Source organism: Lytechinus variegatus, chromosome 4 (genome assembly GCF_018143015.1).
Source record: "Lytechinus variegatus isolate NC3 chromosome 4, Lvar_3.0, whole genome shotgun sequence".
In the NCBI taxonomy this organism is placed as follows: domain Eukaryota; kingdom Metazoa; phylum Echinodermata; class Echinoidea; order Temnopleuroida; family Toxopneustidae; genus Lytechinus; species Lytechinus variegatus.
Genome location: NC_054743.1, coordinates 2,402,544 through 2,423,280, shown reverse-complemented (window position 1 = coordinate 2,423,280; position 20,737 = coordinate 2,402,544). Strand labels below are relative to the sequence as shown.

Here is a 20,737-nt window from a genome sequence, read left to right as displayed (position 1 = left end):
ATGCAAAAAAACAAAATCGTATGGTCATTTTTACATTTTTGTACATGCTTTTGGAAAAAAGTTGGGGCTGAAGCCCACCCCCCCCCCCGCTTCCGCAGCCCCTGCAATACATTGTGCTCACTCAACCATGAACATACGATATCAAAATCTGGTCTGAAGTGGTTGAATGATGGATAGTAAAACAGCATAACACCATAAAATTCACCTGAAAACAACTTTTGCCCAACTTTGTATTTGAACAAACTGAAAAATGACTCTTGTGACTTTTAAAAATGGTCATTTTTAATTCAATCTTAAATTACTCATGCATGACTCAACCGATCGATCTCATTTTTCCCCAAGAGTTGCTTAATAAGTGCAGAAAACCACCTATGAAATATCATATATTAAACTAATTTGGTTCAAAAGTTACAGCAATTTGATTTAGGGGGGACTTACTTTTTTTGTTGTGTATAGATAGATAGCCAGACAGACATACATATGGAAAGATAGATAGAGACAGGCAGATAGATTGGATATATAGAACGATAGATAGATATACATATCTAAACAGATAAATATGTTATATTAGACAGAGAGATAGACAGATACATATACAGAGTAGGTAGATAGACAGACATATATTCATGCAGATCAATATGATCTTCATGATGACGACGGAATATTCATTATGGATGGAATACTTGTGAAAGACGGGAGATGATAAAGCACTGTTAAAAGGGTCTCTTTCATGTATGACAATACATGTGATATGAAACAAAGTAATTATAATCTGTTTTATCTTGCGAAATTTTAAATTTTATACCATTAAATTATCACGAAGGATCATGGACGAGGTGGTAAAAAGAAAAAAAAATGAAAAAAAAATCTTGTTTACCACAGGACTCGAACCTGCGCCCCTGTGAAAGCGATTCAAATGCGTTATCCATTGAGCCACGATATTCCCCATAGAGAATACACGTAAGCAATTTTGAGAATTCCAATTTTGCAAGCGAAATACGAGCATGATCCCGGCATCTGATCAAAAAATGAAGGGCACACCTGCGAAAGCTTAGAATCTCAGCTACAACATACTAAAAGCCTAAAGAAAACTGACAAGAAAAAATGGAGATATGGCTCACGAAATAGAGGAATGTCGAATCTAGTTTTGAGAAAAAGTCATGTCCCATAGAGATTACACGCAAAACACATGTGATATGAAAAAAGCAATTATAATCTGTTTTATCTTGCTAAATTTTAACTTTTATACCTTTTAAATATCATAAAGGATCATGTAAGATGTTGCAAAAAGAAAAAAAAAACTGAAAAAAAAATCATCTTGTTCACCCCAGGACTCGAACCCGCGCCCTTTAGAAAGCAGTCAAAGCCACGATATTCCCCATAGAGAATACACGTAAGCAATTTTGAGAATTACAAGTCCAATTTTGCAAGTGAAATACGGGCATGATCCCGGCATCTGATCAAAAAATGAAGGGCACACCTGCGAAAGCTTAGAATCTCAGCTACAACATACTAAAAGCCTAAAGAAAACTGACAAGAAAAAATGGAGATATGGCTCACGAAATAGAGGAATGTCGAATCTAGTTTTGAGAAAAAGTCATGTCCCATAGAGATTACACGCAAAACACATGTGATATGAAAAAAGCAATTATAATCTATTTTATCTTGCTAAATTTTAACTTTTATACCTTTTAAATATCATAAAGGATCATGTAAGATGTTGCAAAAAGAAAAAAAAAACTGAAAAAAAAATCATCTTGTTCACCCCAGGACTCGAACCCGCGCCCTTTAGAAAGCAGTCAAAGCCACGATATTCCCCATAGAGAATACACGCAAGCAATTTTGAGAATTACAAGTCCAATTTTGCAAGTGAAATACGGGCATGATCCCGGCATCTGATCAAAAAATGATGGGCATACTTGCGGAAGCTTAGAATCTCAGCTACAACATACTAAAAGCTTAAAGAAAACTGACAAGAAAAAATGGAGATATGGCTCACGAAATAGCGGAATGTCGAATCTAGTTTTGAGAAAAAGTCAGGTCCCATAGAGATTACACGCAAAATGAGGAAAAATGACATGCCTCTTTTCATCGCTGTTTTACGCAATGATGCGTTTCTCAAAATGAAAATTCATGACAACTAATGAGAAAGAGTACATTCTAAACTACAACATATCGAAATCTGGGCGAAAAATGATCTATATTTGAGAAGTTACAACCAAATTTGCATAAATTTGATGACGTCATTTTTGAAAAAATGAAATTTTTAGTTTAGGCGCCATTTTGATGACGTCACGATATAATTTAGGGACAATGGTGACATGAAATCACATGTACAACTCATACTCTATCGATATATGAAAAAAAAATTGGGGGTCAATGGACTATTTAAAGAGCTACAGTGAATTTACAATAGGCATGTTTTTGCCCATATATGGCCTATAGTGAGAGCTCGCGCGCACACGTGCTGCAAACTTTAACGGGTGTTAATTTCGTTATTAATGGTCGTAGAAGGTTGATCAAGGTATCAAATTGTTCAGAATTTTATTATCAATGAAATGATGTAAAAAAACGGTGATTTTGCACTGTGTAAATGTGTTACGCGAGGAAAACGCGCGCGCATACGTGCGCGCGCGCAAATTTTTGAAATGCTTAAAATGACCTAAAACGTACTCTCGTTTGGTCAAAAAGTGATTTTGAGCATTTTGAAATTTTGACGCGCGCGCATGCGCGCGCACATGACCTCCAGGTGACCTTTGATGACATGACCTGATGACCCTTAACCTGAAATTAATGTGATGTAAATATTGTTAATTTTTGATAATTAATAATGGAGATATGATTGATAATGTGATTTTACAAAATGGCGCCTAGATGACGTCATCATGACCTGATGACCTTGAAAAGCTTATTTTGACGTGTCCATGACAGATCCTATAGATGACATGAAATTCAATGAAATTGATCAAGTCTATTTTGAGATAACTTGGCGACAAGAAAAATCCGTAAAAATTAATAAATAAAAACTAGAATTTAATTCGTCATGCGGACGAATTAGGTGGTCTGTCATGATTTTTCATTCAGAGTCGGCTAGTGTATAAAATGAATAATTTAGATATGATTGATAATCTTGATTCTAGACATCCTAAGAATAAATTTTGACCATTGCTCAATGTGATTATTAATGTTTCCCATAGACTTTACACGTAAGCAATTTTGAGAATTACAATTCCAATATTGCAAGTGAAAAACGGGCATGATCCCGGCATCTGATCAAAAAGTGAAGGGGACATTACCGAAAGCCCAGAATCTCAGCTATAACATATTAAAAGCTCCGGCAAAACTGACAAGAAGAAATGGAGATATGGCTCACGAAATAGAGGAATGTCGAATCTAGTTTTGAGAAAAAGTCATGTCCCATAGAGATTACACACAAAATACATGTGATATGAAAAAAACAATTATAATCTGTTTTATCTTGCTAAATTTTAACTTTCATACCTTTTAATTATCATAAAGGATCATGTAAGAGGTGGCAAAAAGAAAAAAAAATGAAAAAAAAATCATCTTTTCTACCCCAGGAATCGAACCTCCGCCCTCGAGAAAGCAAGTCAAATGCGTTATCCATTGAGCCACGATATTCCCCATAGAGATTACACGTAAGCAATTTTGAAAATTACAATTCCAATTTTGCAAGTGAAATACGGGCATGATCCCGGCATCTGATCCAAAAATGAAGGGCACACTTCCGATAGCCCAGAATCTCAGCTACAACATGTTAAAAGCTCAAGGAAAGCTGACAAGAAAAAATGGAGATATGGCTCACGAAATAGAGAAATGTCGAATCTAGTTTTGGGAAAAAGTCATGTCCCATAGAGATTACACGCAAAATGAGGAAAAATGACATGCCTCTTTTCATCGCTGTTTTACGCAATGATGCGTTCCTCAAAACGAATATTCATGTAACTGAGGAGAAAGAGTATCTTCTAAACTACAACATATCGAAATCTGGGCGAAAAATGATTTATATTCGAGAAGTTACAGCCAAATTTGCATAAATTTGATGACGTCATTTTTGAATAAATGAAATTTTTAGTTTGGGCGCCATTTGATGACGTCACGAGATAATTTAGGGACAATGGTGACATGAAATCAAATTTACAACTCATAATCTATCGATATATGAAAAAAAAATTGGGGGTCAACGGACTATTTAAAGAGCTACAGTGAATTTGCAATAGGCATGATTTTGCCCATATATGGCCTATAGTGAGAGCTCGCGCGCACACGTGCTGCAAAGTTTAACGGGTGTTAATTTCGTTATTAATGGTTGTAGAAGGTTGATCAAGGTATCAAATTGCTCAGAATTTTATTAGCAATGCAATGATATTAAAAGAAACGGTTTTTCTGCGTTGCGTTAAGGTGTAACGCGCGGAAACGCGCGCGCATATGTGCGCGCGCGCAAATTTTTGAAATGCTTAAAATGACCTGAAACGTACCCAAAAAAATTTATAGGTCATTTGGACGATTTTTTTACCTTTGACGCGCGCGTACGCGCGCGTCATGACCTCTACATGACCTTTGATGACATTGGCATTTGACCCCTGACATGAAGTTAATGTCATGTAAATATTGTTAATTTTTGATAATTGATAATGAAGATATGATCAAATGAAGAATTTTACAAAATGGCGCGTAGATGACGTCATCATGACCATATGACCTTGAAAAGCTTATTTTGCCGTCTCTATGATAGATTCTATATATGACAAAAAAATCAGCAAAATTGATTCAGCCAATTTCGAGAAAAGTTGGCGACAAAAAATAGGTACAATGAATAAAGATAGGAAGAAAGAAATAAAGAAAATTCTGACGAAATCAATAGGTGATCTGTCATAGACAGACCACCTAATAAGAAAATTCTGACGAAATTAAAAGGTGATCTGTCATAAATGACAGACCACCTAACTAGAATTTAATTCGTCATGCGGACGAATTAGGTGGTCTGTCATGATTTGTCATTCAGTGTCGGCTAATGTATGAAATAAATCATTTAGATATATTGATAATCTTGATCGTAGACATCCTAAGAATTAGTTTTGACCATTGCTAAATGTGATTATTGATGTGGTGATGACAATCGTCAGACATACATCTTCAAACAGATACATACAAGATAGATGATTATATATACATGTATATATATAGATGGATGGAGTGATGGATGGAGCGATGGATGGATCAAGTGATCGATTGAGAGATAAATGATAGGTGGTTATATTAATAAAACATAGATAGACAGACAGACAGACATATAGATAGATAAATAGATAGATAGAGACAAATAGATTGATATAGATAGATAGCCAGACAGACATACATATATAAAGATAGAGACAGGCAGATAGATTGATGGATATATAGAACGATAGATAGATATACATATCAAAACAGATAGATATGTTATATTAGACAGAGAGAGAGGGATAGATAGACAGATACATATACAAAGTAAGTAAATAGATAGACATATATATGGATAAATAGATAGATTTATAACAGATAGCGGATGGATGGATATGATTAGATAGATATAATATACGAAAAAAGTAATTATAATCTGTTCTATTTTGCAATATTTTAGGTATTAATTATTAGAATTGTTATAACTGATCATGCACAAGAGAGTAAAAAAAAAAAAATTCATGTTCACCCGCGGACTCGAACCCCTGCCCGCATGATTGAATGAGATGCAAGTCTGACGCCTAACCGATTGAGCTAGCATATTTCCCATAGACTTTACACGTAAGCAAATTTGAGAATTACAATTCCAATTTTGCAAGGGAAATACGGGCATGATCCTGGCATCTGATCAAAAAATGGAGGGCACATTTCCGAAAGCTTAGAATCTAAGCTACAACATACTAAAAGCTTAAAGAAAACTGACAAGAAAAAATGGAGATATGGCTCACGAAATAGCGGAATGTCGAATCTAGTTTTGAGAAAAAGTCATGTCCCATAGAGATTACACGCAAAACACATGTGATATGAAAAAAAACAATTATAATCTGTTTTATCTTGCTAAATTTTAACTTTTATACCTTTTAATTATCATAAAGGATCATGTAAGAAGTGGCAAAAAGAAAAAAAAAGTGAAAAAAAAAATCATGTCGTTCACCCCAGGACTCGAACCCGCGCCCTTTAGAAAGCAGTCAAAGCCACGATATTCCCCATAGAGAATACACGTAAGCAATTTTGAGAATTACAAGTCCAATTTTGCAAGTGAAATACGGGCATGATCCCGGCATCTGATCAAAAAATGAAGGGCACATTCCGAAAGCTTAGAATCTCAGCTACAACATACTAAAAGTTTAAGGAAAACTGACAAGAAAAAATGGAGATATGGCTCATGAAATAGAGGAATGTCGAATCTGGTTTTGAGAAAAAGTCATGTCCCATAGAGATTACACGCAAAATGAGGAAAAATGACATGCCTCTTTTCATCGCTGTTTTACGCAATGATGCGTTTCTCAAAATGAAAATTCATGACTACTAGTGAGAAAGAGTACATTCTAAACTACAACATATCGAAATCTGGGCGAAAAATGATCTATATTTGAGAAGTTACAATCAAATTTGCATAAATTTGATGACGTCATTTTTGAAAAAATGAAATTTTTAGTTTAGGCGCCATTTTGATGACGTCACGATATAATTTAGGGACAATGGTGACATGAAATCAAATCTACAACTCATATTCTATCGATATATGAAAAAAAAATTGGGGGTCAATGGACTATTTAAAGAGCTACAGTGAATTTTCAATAGGCATGTTTTTGCCCATATATGGCCTATAGTGAGAGCTCGCGCGCACACGTGCTGCAGACTTTAACGGGTGTTAATTTCGTCATTAATGGTCGTAGAAGGTTGATCAAGGTATCGAATTGTTCAGAATTTTATTATCAATGAAATGATGTAAAAAAAACGGTGTTTCTGAGTTGCGTTAAGGTGTTACGTGCGGAAACGCGCACGCATGCGTGCGCGCGCGCAAATTTTTGAAATGTTTAAAATGACCTAAAACGTACTCTCGTTTGGTCAAAAAGTGATTTTGAGCATTTTTGAATTTTGACGCGCGCGTACGCGCGCGTCGTGACCTCCAGGTGACCTTTGATGACATGACCTGATGACCCTTGACCTGAACTTAGTGTGATGTTAATTTGATTGATTTTTGATAATTGATAATGGAGATGTGATTGATAATGTGATTTTACAAAATGGCGCCTAGATGACGTCATCATGACCTGATGACCTTGAAAAGCTTCACTGCACGTGTCCATGACAGATCCTATAGATGACATGAAATTCAATGAAATTGATCAAGTCTATTTTGAGATAACTTGGCGACAAGAAAAATCCGTAAAAATAAATAAATAAAGAAATAAATAAGAAAATTCTGACGAAATTAAGAGGTGATCTGTCATAAATGACAGACCACCTAACTAGAATTTAATTCGTCATGCGGACGAATTAGGTGGTCTGTCGGAGGAAGATAAAGAGACATAATTATTTAAACAGATGAATAGATATTAGATTATAAGATAAATTGACAGACAGATAGACATAAACAGATATGAGGTAAATAGTTGGATGGAGAGGTTACCGTTTGAGTAACTCGTTGAACTCAGATACTTTTCAGGTCATTTTCACCTTTAAAATTACCTTTTTGTAGAATGTCAGTGCATAATAATGACAAGCTTTATGTGTTTTGGTGTTTGTGTGTTTGTGTAGCGCATATACGACGAAAAAAATAGAGTCAGGTATGTATAGCATACTGAAATTTGGGGGGGGGGGAAATGAGAGGAAGAATGTAGAGATAAGGTGGCCGAGATCAAGACAAAGAAAACTGGAATGTAAAATGATGATTTGAGAAAGAGTAATAAAGAATACACGTAAAATGTGTTAACTTGACATGCGTCCTTTTATCACAAAAATGCGGCGTGATACCTTTGAAAAAAGTATGTTAAATGATACCTGAAAAGAATACGGTCAGCGCAAATTTTGGATGCATATTTTTTTCCTTTGTAGTTGGTGTGTTGAAAATTACGGTATCCTGGTAATTGAGAGGATTCTTCAGTTAGCTTAGAGATCTGAGGTGAGTGGCGTTGTGCCGTAAATTTTCAATGTTTATTTCAAAAGATTTTTACATTTATTTGTAGTAGTTTTAAATATAGATTTGGATAAGTGTGTTCGTATATCGCTTTTGAAAGTCGTTGAAGTTGTTTTGCTCCAAATGCTGTGAAATATTGGTCGTATTTCTACACGGGCGCGGGCGTGAGCCAGGCATGACGGCCACGGCATGCATGCACGTACTGACGTAGGCATGGTAGGCGTAGCGCGTAGCGTAGGCCTAGAGCTAGATCCAGTACTAGGCCTAGACCTAGTCAGTACGGTATGGTGAATCAGGGTAATGCCTAATGGATACGGTAATTCGTTTTTCATACCCGTTCAGCGTACAGCGAAAACGGAAAATCAGTAGGCCTACGTGGTTCGGTCTTTGAAAACAAAAAACGAAATCTCAGCGTGAAAACCCGTGCTGTGATTTCGTTTTTGTTGATCAAAAAACAGTCAGAATATTGAAATCAGAAATGTTTTGGGCTCTCTCTGATTTCTCATTTTATATTTTTTTTTTTATGTATCAAAAACAAAACCAGAACACGATTTTGGCTCTGTGACTTGTGTTTTCATGCATCAAAAACAAAATCAGAACACGCTCTCCGCTCCGTGATTCCGTTTGTAAAAACGAAAACAGCGAAGACGAAATCAGATTCAGAGACTCCCTTTTCCACTCCCTGCACCGTGATTTCGTTTTTCGTACAACCTACAGGCATATTAAAGAGCGCCCTCTACGATAATTATAACATGCCTGTTGCTGCGCTCTGGCGGTAGGCACTTAAAGGGGAAGTTCACCCTGACAAAAAGTTTATTGTAAAAATAGCAGAAAAGGTCGCATTTCATAAGCTGGGCCGGGTATGCAAAAAGGGTGGCGTATGAACAATTTTCCGCACGGTGCCATGGATAAATTGTTGCTACATCACAGCATCTTGACCAATATTACTATGAATTAAATTAATACAATATCAGGAACAAAAACTATAGCACATTAAGTAACAGGGGTGGCGGAGCCGGTGGATGTGGTAAATGATAAAATATTAATTAAACCTAATTAACAACTTACTATAATATGTAATATGACTGTTATCCTCATATTTTTGGGCGTTTTAAAGCAGGGAACAACTAAATGTCATAAAAATTTGACAATTTTGAAAATATGCAGCAATGGAATACATGTGTATGTCAGCTCGGATCTGCAACCTAATCAGTTAGTAAACCGGAGAGATTTGGTTAATTATCTAATTTGTAATCTTAATTTTTAGTACAAATGTTGTGTATCATTGCAATAAACATTTCTACCCATGATATTGTCATTTTGCCAAGCATATAAATACAGTGACAGGTATTTTGGGGGCAAAAATGTGAAATTAAATACTGTTAATTAGTATAATTAATATGCATACAATAATAGATAATTATTTGATGTTTGGTACAGATTTAATAATTGATGTTTAAAGATTATAAATGCAAAATACTAGGGCGATCCAATGTTGCATTAACTACATGTATTGACACCATTTTATATGCAGCAGGTCCATTTTGAGAAAAACACATTTCAAAATTCACATTTACATTGACATCTATGTAATAATTAGCTGTTAATTAGTCATTTTAAGGAAAAGGTATTCGAGACATTAAACTTTTTCATTATTTAGAGAATGGTAATAGCTATAACATATCAAAAAATAAAATTTTTGACCATTTTCACCCTGTTCGCGAAATTGGACCACCTTATGACATGCGACCAAAAATTAATGAAAAATATTGCTGAAGGTTTGAGAAAAATTCATCAAATAATTAAAAAGTTATTAGAATTTCAATTATTTGATTTGTGACGTCATATGCGAGCAGCATTCCTACATAGCGAATGGTAAAATATCAATGAAATGTCATTTTCTCAGAAAATTGAAAATGGTTTTCACTGTAACTTTTGTATATCAATTGTACTGTACTACACATTATAGTGAAGCCAGTTTAAAAGGAGATGAAGCAAGTTTCAATGGAGGTTTTTATAACTGTACTCTAAATTATGGTGAAGCCAATTTCAATGGAGGTGAGGCAGGTTTCATTGGAGGTTTTTTAAAAAGAATAAACTGTACCACACATCATGGTGAAGCCAGTTTAAAAGGAAGTGAGGCAAGTTTCAATGGAGGTTTTTAAAAAGAATAAATTGTACTACACATGATGGTGAAGCCAGTTTAAATGGAGGTGAGGCAGGTTTCAATGGAGGTTTTTTTTTAAAGAACAAATTATGGTGTAGCCAATTTTAAAGGAGGTGAGGCAAGTTTCAATGGAGGTTTTTATAACTGTACTCTAAATTATGGTGAAGCCAATTTAAAAGGAGGTGAGGCAAGTTTCAATGGACACACTTGAAAAGGCCATCTTGTAACGGAATCACAGAGCGGTAAGCGTGTTCTGATTTTGTTTTCGATACATAAAAACACAAGTATAAAATGAGAAATCAGTGAGAGCCCCAAACGTTTCTGATTTGAATGTTCTGTTTTGATCAACAAAAACGAAATCACAGCACGATTTTTCGTGCTGTGATTTTGTTTTTTGTTTTTAAAGACCGAACCACGTACTGATTTTCCGTTTTCGCTGTACGCTGAACGGGTATGAAAAACGAATTATCCATTAGTACCCTGATTATGGTGGCATGGGCATCTGCATGATTAACCCAGGGAACTCCGGTAAGTGATGAATTCCAATTACCGGAGTTAGAAATGAATATTCATTATGAATGACGTATTCTGTTGAATCCCGGGGTGTTGAATTTCGGGAATTGAAGAGTCATAGCGCGCGTAATTTGATAGCGTTGTAGGACTAGAGACGTACAAACTATTATGTGGTGCCAAAGAGAACTCGTTTGGAGAACGGTGTAGAAAACTTATGTTGGTTGCCAGACTTATTTTAATTTGTCTTCTCGATCTCCGTAGGTAGGTAAAATATTTTAATCTGGGCATGCTGGGTATACCCTTGAACTGGCAATCCTGTATTTTAGGGGTCTAAATTATTTTAGGTTGCTAACTTCAGGCAACAGCTCCAAGACCATTGTTAACGGTAGTTCAGTAGTGAGTACGTACGTGCCGGGTATGGCGGGCCGTTAATGCCATTATTATAGGATTATACAGGTACACGCCTATGTAGTAGATGTAAAGTTGTATTTACCAATGGGGTATCATGCGATACAGGGAGGGGGGGGGGGGGTGGTATAGAATAACGGTATACGTAAAGCCGTTGGGGTGTCAACGTGACCCGGGACTAGTCATGGCCGGGCGGGGGGGGGGGGGTATTCAATGAAGATATAATGCCATGCAGCACGCCTTGGTTCTAGAGGGTTTTATTATTTGGGGCATAATAGGGGGTATATCTGAGCACTTATGGGTGAAGGATGAAGAGTATAATGGTATATCAAACCAACGGTTATCAGTGTTACTTGTCATGGTGGGGGGGTTATAGAATGAAGAAATAATAAACGGCCTGCCATACCCGGCAAGAACGTACGCACTACTGAACAACTGTTAACAGCGGTCGTGGAGCTGTTGCCTGAACTGAAGTTAGCAACCTAAAATAATTTAGACCCCTAAAATACAGGATTGCCCTTGAGCTGAGGGTCAAGTTTGAGATATAGGCCTAAATAGCAGCTAGACTTAGTTGGCTAGCTAGACCTACTTAGTAGGCTACTGAGCCAGAACTAGTCTTAGCCTTAGGTATCAGAGCCTGAGCTGAGGTAGCTCACTAGAATACCGTCTAGGTAGCTACCTCAGCTCAGGTTTTTGTGTCTGTGTGTGTGTGTGTTCTGTGATGACTCGTACTAATTGTGTACTACTGTAATGTAATTTATGCATGTCGAAGTATGAGTTGTCGCGAAGGAAGCTAGACACAAAAACTAAAGCTGAAGTTCAAGAAGCTGTGGCGTAATTTGCTGCTGAACAGGCATGCAATCTTAACAAGAATAGAAAGGGAAGGAGAGAAGATGACCGAGAAGAAAAGTGAGATGATTTAGAGAACAATGAAATAAGCCTGAATGAGTTGAATTTTTATTGTGATTCTGCTCATATCAGCATGTAGAGGAAAGATTAGCTGAATCTCTTGATATACAATGTATGAAGGGAGTGTGAGCAGGAGTTCCGGTGCTTTCAAAAATTTCCTTTATTGATTTTACTGAGGTGCTTAATTATTATGCAAATATTTAATTCATATTTTATGTGTTACTTTTCTCAAGACAGTTTACATCACTTGAGTTGAAATCAAAGACTTCTTCAAAGCCAAGTTTCAGTTTTTGTCAACTGCAGCCTCATTTGTGTGTAAGTATATTTTAATATAAGTTGATGTAGGCCTACTTGGTGATTAAAAATGTTTCTAAATGTTTTTTTAGTAGTTCATTAAAGTAGCATAATTTGATGCACATGATTTGTCTGTGGTCGTCTTCTCTCCTTCCCTTTTATTGTCTCGCCCACCAGAGGTGAAGGCGAGACTTAGGGATCCAAATGTCGTCCGTCATCTGTCCGGCGTCCATCCGTCGTCTGTTGTCCGTCCGTCTGTCACATACCTAATGACACATAACTCCACAACCGTAAGTCTCTTTTCAACCAAACTTGGATGGTAGATGGACTTGGGGGACCTGCATGTTATGCTGCACTCAGAGGTCACATGGTAAGGTCAAAGGTCATTTTCAGGTCAACGTTAAAGTTTACATGCAAGACTCTCTTATGACACCTAACTGTAAGGCGCTTTTCAACCAAACTTGGATGGTAGATGGACTTGGGAGACTTGCATGTTATGCTGCACTCGGAGGTCACATGGTAAGGTCAAAGGTCATTTACAGGTCAATGTTAAAGTTTACATGCAAGACTCTCTTATGACACCTAAATCCTCAACCGTAAGTCTCTTTTCAACCAAACTTGGATGGTAGATGGACTTGGGGGTCCTACATGTTATGCTGCAGTTGGGGGTCACGTGGTAAGGTCAAAGGTCATTTTTAGGTCAATGTTAAAGTTTACATGCAAGACTCTAGTATGACACCTAACTCTGCAACTGTAAGTCTCTTTTCAACCAAACATGGATGGTAGATGGACTTGGGGGATCTGCAAGTTATGCTGCAGTCACAGGTCACACGATAAGGTCAAAGGTCATTTTTAGGTCAACGTTAAAGTTTACTTGCAAGACTCCCTTATGACACCTAACTTCGCAACCGTAAGTCACTTTTCAACGAAACTTGGATGGTGGATGGACTTGGGGGACTTGCATGTCAGGCCGCAGTCAGAGGTCACATGGTAAGGTCAAAGGTCATTTTCAGGTTAACATTAAAGTTTACATACTTGTAAGACACCCTTGTGACACCTAACTTCGCAACTTGTAGTCACTTTTCAACCAAACTTGGATGGTAGATGGACTTAAGGGACCTGCATGTTATGGTACAGTTGGGGGTCACATGATAGGTCAAAGTTCACTTTCAGGTCAACATTAAAGTTTATGTGCAAGGCTCTTATGACAAGTGTTATCATCCCAGTCATTTCACCATGAAGTTTCGATACAATTCTGTTGTGTGCCCTCGCAAATCACGATATTTCTGGTCATTTTCACATGTGGGCGAGACACAAAATCACTCTTGCCTTGTTCTTGTTGGAAACGCTTGTTCGAAACGCTCGCCTGTTCGGCAGCAAATTACGCCAGAACTTCTTTAACTTCAGCTTTATTTTTCATGTCTGGCTTCCCTCATGACAACTCGTACTGCAGCACACACAATCTACTTCCAGGATTCGTGTGTATATAGTGCTTACACGAGTCATTGCCACGAAGTGAAGAAAGTGAGACACAAAAACTAAAGCTAAAGTTGAAGAAGTTCTGGCGTAATTTGCTGCTAAACTGGTGTACTTTTCGAACAAGAATAAAAAGGAAAGGAGAGAAGACGACTGAGAATGAAATCAAAGCAATTTAGAGAAACGATTGAGCCTGAATGAGTCCAATTTGATCGCTATTCTGCATAGGCCGGAATCTCATAGTCTAGCTATATACAGTACGTACTGATGTAACGTCCAGTTCTTCTAAGGGTGGCTTGTGGCTGTATCGGGCCCGCTTTCAATTGGATATGACCACACGCGTGTGGCTGTCTGGTAAAGACACATGCGTGTGGCTGTAATCACTGCCTACATTATATTGTGGCTCATGAATATATGAAGGTTACATAGTAAAATTTTTTTTAACTCTGTATAATACATTGACAAGTGCACTGAAAAGTCAAAAGCAATTGGGTAGGACTGACAGTTTTATGGCCTTATTTAGTTTGGAAGCTGATGACTTGAATAATGGATGATGATTGACGACAATTTGAGGAAATGTTATCACAAACCTAATGATATTTGGTATTTCCTTACATTGTCATGAGACATGTTGTATTGCAATATTGTTAATTTATTTAAGTTTTGATGTTAAATATTGTGATGTTATCACAATATTGTGCAGCTCTAGTGAAAGTTGATTCATTATTGATTGTATTCTTGTTAAATAAATCTGTCTTTTTTTGTATTTTTGCAGGTTCTGTAGATGCTCAAGACTTCTGAAAGAACAGTGTATGTTTTCTTTCTCTATGGTTTTGTTGGGTGCATCTAGCACAATTTGTGCAATTTGTGATAAAACACAAGTGAAACTAACAATTCTTCTGTCCTTGTAGTACTGTTTTGTGACTTTCTTGTGTTTGTAATTTTCTATCCTTTGTGTTTTCTAGTGTATGGCAGTCTGGTGTTAAGGACACTCAGGAATCGTTCTGTGTAGAAGTTTATGTGGAAATTACTAACCTTGGCTAGATACTGCCTGGTTCTGGCATGAAAGAAATACTGATAGGGCTGTAAATAATGAAAGAAGTACTGCCAAGGCTGTCAATACTGAAGTGAAATGAAATACTGAATGAAAAAGTGTAAAGTCAAGACTGCATTGAATACCGGTAAAATAAGGAAACAACCCTATCTCTAGTGATATATAAATTACATCTTTTAAGTGACATAAATTTGAAGACCAAAAAGAAAAAAGCGAGAAAGAAAGAAGTAGAGTAGTTGGATAGAAGGTACTTGATTATAGAGTCTTAAAATGAAAAGAATAGAGTTTGAAAAATTGCAAAAGAGTGAGTAAAATTGAAGTCAAGAGAATGAGTAACCTTGAGTAGTTTAAAAGAGCATATTTGATTACAGAGAGGTTTTTGTCTCACCTGCGAAGCAAAGTGAGACTATAGGCGCCGCTTTTCCGACGGCGGCAGCGTCAACATCAAATCTTAACCTGAGGTTAAGTTTTTGAAATGACGTCATAACTTAGAAAGTATATGGACCTAGTTAATAAAACTTGGCCATAAGGTTAATCAAGTATTACTAAACATCCTTTTAGAGTTTCATGTCACATGACCAAGGTCAAAGGTCATTTAGGGTCAATGAACTTAGACCATGTTGGAGGATTCAACATCGAAATCTTAACCTGAGGTTAAGTTTTTGAAATGTCATCATAACTTAGAAAATATATGGACCTAGTTCATGAAACTTAGACATAAGGTTAATCAAGTATCACTGAACATCCTGCATGAGTTTCACGTCACATGACCAAGGTCAAAGGTCATTTAGGGTCAATGAACTTTGGCCGAATTGGGGATATCTGTTGAATTCCCATCATAACTTTGAAAGTTTATGGATCTGATTCATGAAACTTAGACATAATAGTAATCAAGCATCACTGAAAATTTTTTGCAAGTTTCAGGTCTCATGATTAAGGTCAAAGGTCATTTAGGGTCAATGAACTTTGGCCGAATCGGGGGTATCTGTTGAATTACCATCATAACTGAAAGTTTATTGGTCTAGTTCGTTAAACTTGGACATTAGAGTAATCAAGTATCACTGAACATCCTGTGCGCGTTTCAGGTCACATGACCAAGGTCAAAGGTCAATGAACTTTGGCCGAATTGGGTGTATCTGTTGAATTACCATCATAACTTTGAAAGTTTATGGATCTGATTCATGAAACTTGTACATAAGAGTAATCAAGTATCACTGAACATCCTGTTCGAGTTTCAGGTCACGTGATCAAGGTCAAAGGTCATTTAGGGTCAATGAACTTTGGCCGAATCGGGGGTATCTGTTGAATTACCATCATAACTTTGAAAGTTTATTGGTCTAGTTCATTAAACTTGGACATTAGAGTAATCAAATATCACTGAACATCCTGTGCGCATTTCAGGTCACATGACCAAGGTCAAAGGTCAATGAACTTTGGCCGAATTGGGTGTATCTGTTGAATAACCATCATATCTCTGTAAGTTTATTGGTCTAGTTCATAAAAAGTGGACATAAGAGTAACCATTTATCACTGAACATCTTGTGCGAGTTAGAGTAGTATTCAAAGTCAGCACTGCTGCTATATTGAACTGCGTGATGCAGGTGAGACGGCCAGAGGCATTCCACTTGTTTTGAATAGGAGTAACCTTTTAATTACAAAGAGTGAGGAAGATTGATGTAAAAGAGTAAGGTTTCGAAGTTTCAGAGCTTCAAAAAAAGGGGGGATTGGCTCTTAACCCTATATAGCCCTTGGGGGGCCTAAAGGCCCCCCGCCCCTCGACATTTTTTGTGATAATTTTAAATGCAAAAAAAATAATACGCTGAAATTTCATGACTTTTTTCTTTCACATCTCCCGCACTTTTTAAGATCCTGTTTGCGAAAATTGGGGGTACACTTGTGGAGATATAGCACATATTTGTGACCGAAAATGGCAATTTCCATTGACTTTTGTGTGTACAATGTATGGGTTTTACAAGAAGTGTTGTCAGATGTATGTTTTTTTTTTCTGTTTTTCCTCACATAACTTTCTTTTGGGCTATCACCAACTCTTCTAGATTTAAAAAAAACAATAAAAAATAGAGATTTGAAAACAAAGAAATACATAATAAATTAAAAACAAAGAAATACATAAGAAATTTGAAACACAGAAGGAAACAATATTATCCATCTAATAAATTACTTTGAACCATTCAACTTTCTGGCTGCTAATGAATATTCATTTATCTCTAATTTGCATAAGTATCTTCACTTTTTGATGATATAATGTTAAAATTTAAAGTAAATATCACCTTTCTTCAGTACACAACTAGAAAAAAAAATTTATGCCCAGACGTAGTAATATGTGAAATTCAGAATTTCGAGAAAAATTAGCAAATGCGCATTTTTAATTACTATTATAATCTAATAATTATACAATTACAATACAGTTGAGTGAGCTGTCTTTTAGATTACATGACTGGCTACTAACATGCTTGATTCCATTGCATTTTCTCAAAAAATGGGGGGAAAACTACAAAAAAAGTGAAAATTCCTTGAAAAAATTTGAATAGTTGCATAATTAATTAGATAAATAAGAAATAATAAATATGACAAATTTGACAACCCATTCTTGTAAAATACATAATGAGACACCCACACACCGAATTTGGTCGCAATTGGTCAATAAACAGCCGAGATCTGAGGGGAGGGCCCCCCCCCCTGGGCTGTGCAATTTCAAAATAGTGCAGGCTATATAGGGTTAAATTATACATTATGAAGTTAGGTGAGGAAAATTTTTGTTAAAAAATCTGTGATAAATAACAAAAAGATTGAAGAAAATTAAAGTAAGAGGAAATATTGTAAATACAAGTGAGGTTAAGTGGTTGGAAAGAAAATATTTGATTAGAAAGTTTTTAGAATAAAAAAACCGGAACTTAGTAAATTTCGTATTTGTGAAGAAAAGTAAAGCCAGAGAAAAGATTGAGAACTACAAGTGGGTTTGGGAACGTTGATAGAGGATATTTGATAACAGATTCTTTTATTTAATAAAGAAGTAAGCTTGATTAATTTCAAAAGCTTGAGAAAAGTTGAAGTAACAGAGTAAAGTTGAGAAGTTACAGAGTTTAGAGAAAAGGAAGTGAATTTGATAAGTTACACATTTAAAAAAAAATGAGGAAAATTGAAGAGAAGGTTCAGAAATACAAGTGGGTTGAGAAGTTGCAGAGAGGGTATTTTATCCTTTACAGAGTTTTTTTTAGATAAACAATAAGGAAATTTGAAGTACTAAAGAGATCAAGGTAGAAAAATACAAGTTGGCTTGAGTGGTCGGAAAGACAATATTTAATCACAGATTTTCCCTTTTTAGCTTGATAAATAACAAAAGTAGATAAATTTAAGTATAAGGGTTAGGAAGAGCAAGGGTTATGAAAAGCAAGTAGGCTTAAGTAGTTTTATAGACAGTATGAAACATGTTAATATAGTTAATATCTAAAGTAATAAACTCAAGTTTGTTGATTGAGAAGAAAGTTTTTAAAAAAGTTGGATAAGATATTCAGTGTCTGTATTAAGTGACTTTCATTACAAGGAAAATAATATTATAATAAACCTTTAAGTGTGAAAAGGGGATAAAGAATTTTGTATTGAGACTGACAGAGTCCACTTACACGTCTGCTTCATTGACAAAATACAGATTTTCAAAAGGGAACTGAAAGTTTTTAATAAAGTACCTGTATTACAATTTGAAGAGAGATATTGCAGTACAAATACAAGGAGTATACTCGCATATCTTATTTACGTTATGCATTGTGTAATTTACTGGGTTTTTTTAGCGTAGTGTCAATGTTTCAGTAGCAGTAGTCCCCCCCCCTCTCCCCCCAGGGGTTTTATGGTAATTTGTTTTATAATAACTTATGATTTTGGTTTGGTTGTTTTTCAGATTTTCTGGGGCTCAACTAGGAGAAATAAGGACTTGTGTTGAATGTATGTAGTCTTGTTGCAGTGATTGTGAGTTTTGTATCTGCAACAGTCAGACGTATCCACTAACCACTGAACGTTAGCTGGTGTGTCCGGAGACTGTTCAGACCCGAGCAAACTAACACTAATTGTTTGTCTTGTCTTTGTTTAAAGTTTTATGTATCTGACAGTCAGACGTATCCACTAACCACTCATAGCGTTAGCTGGTGTGTCCGGAAGACTGTTCAGACCCTGAACATACTAACCTTCAGTTTCCATTCGAAACTGAACTGAATTCAAATTGAGAAATACCATAACTGAATTCTAAAAGCAAGATCACTATCAAAGAGAACCACCAAAACCAAGAGAGTACCATCAAAGAGAATCAGAATCAAGAAACAATAAAAAAGAATAATCTAAAAAAGGAGACAATCAAGTGTAAAAAAGTGAGACCTTGGATTTGCATACGAAACCTTGAACTGAATTGAAATTGAGAAATACCATAACTGAATTCTAAAAGCAAGAGCACTATCAAAGAGAACCACCAAAACCAAGAGAGTACCATCAAAGAGAATCATAATCAACAAACAATAAAAAAGAAGAATAATCTAGAAAGGGAGACAAGTGTGAAAAGGGGATAAATAATTTTGCATCAAGAGTGACAGAGTCCACTTAAGAGTCTCGTTCATTAGAAAACAGAATTGAAAAATTGTTGGGGAACTAACAGTTTTTAATAAAGTATTGCACTTTGAAGAGATATATTGCACAATAAATACAAAGATTCGTATTTGAAATCTCTGTATTATCTTCTTGTACATCCAAAACAAATCGAGGCATTTGTTTGAATATAACTATAGTTAGACTAAACTTTTAATATTGTGCATTTTATGCCTATTGAGATAAAGAGATTGAAAATGGCTTCCACTCAATTCAGCTCTATTGTTCATGAGATTCTAGGCATGCTTTCCAGTTACACATCGATGATAAACACAGATGTTGATGAATGTTATCATTGCATGGATAAGATCAATAAAAGTGACAACTATGTAACATGCGAGTCTTGTACAAACCATTTCCATGTGACATGTGAGGGAAACTTGAATAATGATAAACTTACTGACCAGAGATTGATTTGGATTTGCTCATGCTGTGGTCATAGCAACATTGGTGATCGAATATTTGACAAAGTAGGTATTCCATCTCATTACAACAGATATGAACCTCTCATGTCAGGAGATGATAATGATGACAATGATGATGAGAACATGGAAGTCTTTAAACAGACAAGACAAGTAAGGAGAGCAAAAAAGAGGTATGTTAAAGTAAAAAAGAGCACAGTGTTTGCAGAGCAATGCAACAGATGTGAAAATGGTGTAACAGACAATCTGTCTCATGTCAAAGATCAAAACTTGCTCAATGAAGAACTTGACGATAATTGGGTAAAAGTGAAATGCAAAAGAACAAAATTGATGGCAAGAAAAACAGAAGGAAGAACACACTCAGATGAAGAAAACGAACAGGACAGAAGAAAGAGAAGATCAGTTAATGGTGTATTGTTAGAACCAGGTGTAACCTACATTGGCAAAGCATTCAAGACGTTTTATGGGAGTCATAAGAGAAAAAACACAGTACATGAAAAAGAGTGTAAGGTGAAGCAGAAGATGAAAGAAAAAGATGTCAGTTTGCAATCCTATGCAGAAAATTTATTGAGCATTTATGCTTGCAGTGTGCAATCTGTACATTCTATGAAGGTTTACAATGAAGCCTGTGAAGAAATGAAAAGAATGCATAATCAATCATACGCTGACGTAACTGCTAA

The 20,737-nt window shown here is 36.0% G+C and overlaps 1 long non-coding RNA gene across 3 annotated transcripts; it reads left to right on the top strand.

Annotated features, from left to right (window-relative positions):
- Window positions 1-7,646: 7,646 nt before the first annotated feature.
- LOC121413208 lies at window positions 7,647-19,931 on the top strand. Of its 3 annotated transcripts, XR_005969707.1 has the most exons (4): window positions 7,647-8,152; window positions 12,398-12,479; window positions 14,710-14,744; window positions 18,902-19,931. It is a non-coding gene; the product is annotated as an uncharacterized LOC121413208 (long non-coding RNA). The 3 variants fall into 3 exon arrangements; XR_005969705.1 differs by lacking the exon at window positions 18,902-19,931 and having other exon boundaries at window positions 7,655-8,152; window positions 14,710-15,193; XR_005969706.1 differs by lacking the exon at window positions 18,902-19,931 and having other exon boundaries at window positions 7,657-8,152; window positions 12,402-12,479; window positions 14,710-15,193.
- Window positions 19,932-20,737: the final 806 nt, after the last annotated feature.